This window comes from Gossypium arboreum, chromosome 12, assembly GCF_025698485.1.
Source record: "Gossypium arboreum isolate Shixiya-1 chromosome 12, ASM2569848v2, whole genome shotgun sequence".
Classification (NCBI taxonomy): domain Eukaryota; kingdom Viridiplantae; phylum Streptophyta; class Magnoliopsida; order Malvales; family Malvaceae; genus Gossypium; species Gossypium arboreum.
In genome coordinates, this window is record NC_069081.1 from 99,822,647 (window position 1) to 99,827,553 (window position 4,907).

Genomic DNA, 4,907 nt, shown 5'->3' on the forward strand with positions numbered 1-4,907 from the left:
CTCTGTCAATGTTTGGGAAAATTTAGCTCTAGGGTCAACACGGCCTTAGACACGTCTGTGTGTCCAGGCTGTGTGGGTCAAAATCTGCATTTTAAACATGAAAATTAGATAAAAATAAACTAGTTAGTGGTGTTAGTGCTCGGGTTCCCTCCCAAGAAGCACTTATTTAGTGTCTAAGCTCGACTTACCTTATATTCACATGGTCACGGTGAATCACGAAGTCGAAACTCCTTTTTCTCGCTGTCAATTCCTTTGTTTAAATAAGGTTTAAGTTGAGTACTGTTTACCTTAAAAGTGCCGAAATGTGAATGGGTTACCTCGACTGTATCGTATGGAAAGACTTTAAATATAGTAAAAGGAGTCGCTCCGTTTGCATTGAGCTCTGTAGTGATAATTCAAGGGTCTTTTTTATTTAACCAGACTTGGTCCCCAACCTTGAATTGATTGGTTCTCTCGTTAAACTCGTCATGGTGTTGCCTCTACTCCTCTTTGCCATAAGTCTGCCATTCGTCTTGTTCATCTATTTGTACCATTCGTCTTTCATGGATGGTTCCATTATTAGTGCATGAACTAGAACGTGGCTCATTTATGCTTCTCGAAAGTGTTTCTTGAAAAGGGGATTGGACCATATGATTAGTATTATTAGCCGGATTTATAAGGTTATCTTTATTACTTGATATCTCAATCGAATCACGAGCCTGAAGAGTAACCGTTTCGTCACTTGCACGAAGTGTGAGTTCACTTATACCAACATTAATAGTAGTCCTGGCAGTCGCTAAAAAGGGTCACCCTAAGATTAAAGGAACGTCACCGTCCTCTTCCATGTTTAAAACACCAAAATCTACTGGGAATATGAATTTATCAATTTTTACTAGTACATCTTCAATGATACCCCTAGGAAATTTAATAGTTTTAACCACTAGTTGAATACTCATCCTAGTTTGTTTTGGTTTCCCAAGACTTAGTTGCTTAAACATTTTAGGGCATGACGTTAATACTTGCCCCTAAGTCAGCCAAAGCACATTAATAGCTAAACTACTGATTAAACAAGGAATAGTAAAACTCCCTGGATCTTTTAACTTGTTGGGTAGTTTATTTTGTAGAATTACTGAGCAAACTGCATTTAATTCCACATGCGACGAATCATCTAACTTTCGTTTGTTTTCCAAAAGCTCTTTTAAAAATTTAACTGAATTGGGCATCTGTGAAAGAGCTTCAATAAACGGTAAGTAAATATGTAATTTTTTTAAAAGGTTAAGAAATTTATCGAATTGTTCATCTGTGCGGTCTTTCTTTGTCGCTTTAGGGTATGGCACGCAGAGTTTATATTCTCTGCTTACCGGTTTTTGTTTATTCTGGATTTTATCCACCTTATCTTTACTTACCATACCTTCTTGCCTTGGTTCTGGGTTGGAATCAACTAACCCTTCGTCATCTCTAACAGTAATCGCATGGAGTTGCTCTCTTGTGTTAGTCTTGGTGTTGCTAGGAAGGCTACCTTGTGGTCTTTCAGAGATCAATTTAGCGAGCTGACCTATTTGGTTCTCGAGCCCTTGAATCGACGCTTGTGGATTTTTAAACGTTGTTTCAGTGTTTTAGAAATGTGTTTCTGACACTGAGATGAATTTCATTAGCCTCTCCTCAACGTTAGGGTTCTTTTTCTGCTAGTAAGGTGGTTGAAAGCTTGGAGGGGGTTGTGGTCTTTGATTTCCTTGACCACCCCAAGAGAAATTGGGATGGTTCCTCCAACCTGCATTGTAAGTATTAGTATAAGGGTTATTCTGAGGTCTAGAATTGTTACCCATATAGTTGACTTGTTCGTTCATATTGCTAGGGTCGTAGGCTAGGCATTCTGGATTATTCATTCCACTTTTGTCACACTGCATCACCGGATGTACCTACGTAGAGACACATAAACCATCAATCTTTTTATTTAAAAGCTCTACCTGATTTGATAACATGGTGACCATGTCGAGGTTGAAAACACCAGCGGCTTTTGTCGGCTTTGTCCTCATGACTTGCCACTATAATTATTCAGTGTCATTTTTTCAATAAACTCATAAGCCTCATTAGGTGTTTTGTTATTTAGGGACCTGCCGGCGGCTGTATCAATTAACTGCCTAGTTGAGGGGTTCAAACCGTTGTAAAAAGTTTGAACCTGTAGCCATAAAGGTAACCCATGGTGAGGGCACCTTCTCAATAAGTTCTTATACCTCTCCCATGCATCGTAAAGAGTTTTTAAATCCATCTGCACAAAAGAAGAGATATCATTCCTCAAATTTGTTGTTTTAGCTGGTAGAAAATACTTCAGTAAAAAATTTTCAGTCATTTGTTCCCAATTAGTGATGGATCCTTGTGGTAACGAGTTCAACCACTGTTTAGCTTTGTTCCTCAATGAAAAGGGAAATAACCGAAGGCGAATGGCATCATCAGAAACTCTATTTATTTTGAAAGTATCACAGAACTCTAAGAAGTTGGCCAAATAAATATTTGGGTCTTCATCCTGCAAACCATCAAACTGAACAAATTGTTGAATCATTTATACAGTGTTAGGTTTCAGTTCAAAATTATTTGCAGCAATTGCAGGTCTAACAATACTTGATTCAGCCCCTGCTAAATTAAGCTTAGCATAGTCGTACATAGTACGAGGAGCATGATTCTGATTTACAGGATTTGCAGCAACCACAGGAGGTAGCGGATTATTCTGATTTTTAGCCATCTCCTCGGTAGTATTGGTATCGTCCTCATGCTCTTCCTTTATTTACTGTAAGCCCGGCCTTATTTCTCTACGGTTTCTACGAGCAATACTTTCAATTTTACTATCGAATAATAATGGTCATGACGGATTCCTTCTAGTCATAAACTACAAGAACCTGCCAGAAGCAAACAAAAGAAAAGTTTGTAAACAAAAATTAAAATTAAAATAAAATGCAATAAAAATAAAAATGGCTAAATTAATAAAAATCAAGCGTTCCTAATATCTTAGTCCCTAGCAACAGCACCAAAAACTTGATGATCATTTTATGAAACACTAAACTAGACTAGGATCACGACTTAGGCAAGCGCACCTATCGAATGGTAGTATAGTTATGGTGAGTCCAGAATATCATATCCACAAGGACTAAAAGTACTAGTATTAACTATCTTTTTATTATTTAGCCTAAAATATAAGGGATTTGTTTTAATCTAAAATTAACTTAAGTAATTAACTACTGAACGTGATAGAGAGAAAATTGGGAAAAATACTTGAAGAAAACTTATAAAGAAGACAATACCCAGGAAAGAATCCACCTAGACTTCACTTATTATTCTGACTCTGAATCAAACGTCTTGATCCATAAAAATCCCTAAATTATGTTAATATCTCTTTCGAGACTAAAAACAACTGACTCTAGGTTGATTAATTGAATCTCTTTCTAATTAAAACCCCTATTATCGCATTAACTCGATCTATGGATTCCCTTATTAGATTTGACTCTAATTCGACAGATTTATGTCACCCTATTTCTAGGGTTGCATGCATATCTGCTTAATTATGGTAGATCTACTCTTAAACAGGGACTTTTGCTACTCTGATTAAGCACATCAAACTTGGATTAATATTCTGAAAATATTAGATCAAGAATTAAGAACACATAATTAAGAGCAAGAACAAGTATTTATCATTAAATTCAGAACATTAAATAATAAGATTCGTCATAGGTTTCATCCTCCCTAGGTATTTAGGGAGTTTAGTTCATAATGTGAAAGGAAAACATCTCAAATTTAGAAAAACAACAAGGCATAAAAAACCCAAATAAACTTTGAGAGAAATTTGAATGGAGATCTTCAATCTTGAAGTGGATTTGCTTCTGACATGATTTCAATGGCTTCCTTCGAGTAATTTCTGCTTTCTTCTCTATGTCTCCCCTTAGGTCTACTTCTAGTGTGTTTATTTAGACTTTAGATTGCTCAAAAACCCTAAAATTTGGCTTTTTTCTCATGTTTGGGAAACAAGGAGCGAGATCGACACGGGCTGCCACATGTGCATGTGGCCAACCCGTGTGGCTCACACAGGCGTGCTCAGCCCTGTGGCATTAGTCTTGGCCGTGTGGATCTTTAAATCAGCCTGTTTCGTCCGTTTTTGGCCCGTTTTCAGCTCCTTTTGTTCCGCTATGCTCTCCTAAGTATAAAACATGAAATTAAAGGATTAGAAGCGTCTAATTTACTAAATTATATAATAAATCATCCAAAAATATGCTAAGTATGGGATTAAAATGTGTTACTTTTATGGTTTATCAGTTACGAGGGTGCTAATCCTTTCTCATGCATAACTGACTCCTGAATCCATTTACTAGGTTTTTTTTTGTGAACCAAAAATCATTGTTTTGATAAATCTAAACTTTTATTAAAATAATCAAATTACGAGGTGTTTCGTTCACACCTAATAAAAAGGATTGGTGGCGATTCCATTTTCGTTCGTTTTCAAAATAAATTTGATTTCAAAAAAAATGGTTTCGACAGCTTGACGACTCCACTAGGGACAAAATAAGAGAGTCAAGCTGCGAGTTGATTACTTTTTAGTCTTTTTGTCGAAAGTTGATAATTTGGTTTAAATTAACGATCTCTTTATTGCATTTCATCCTTCATGTTTTTTCTTTGATATCTCGCGTAACATAATAATCTAATACATTTGTTTTTGGTTCAAGAGTTGCTCTTGGTATATTTTCGCATATTGCATTGCATAATCATTCGATTTTGCCCTTCTTAAGTGAGAGCGAGAAGCTATTCCTTCGTGAGGTTTTCACCTCCATATAGGATGGTGGATCGCTTTCGGGATACATCCGTACCTATGTCTTCATGGGGCTTCATCTCCATATAACCATAGGGCAATGTATTCCCCTAAATTGAACTTGGCCCGTATGAGC

At 36.5% G+C, this 4,907-nt stretch overlaps 1 non-coding gene across 1 annotated transcript; it reads left to right on the forward strand.

Moving 5' to 3' along the window:
* Positions 1–2,174: 2,174 nt before the first annotated feature.
* LOC128286018 (small nucleolar RNA R71) lies at positions 2,175–2,281 on the forward strand. The gene has a single exon (XR_008276565.1). It is a non-coding gene; the product is annotated as a small nucleolar RNA R71 (small nucleolar RNA).
* The last annotated feature ends 2,626 nt before the right edge of the window (positions 2,282–4,907 follow it).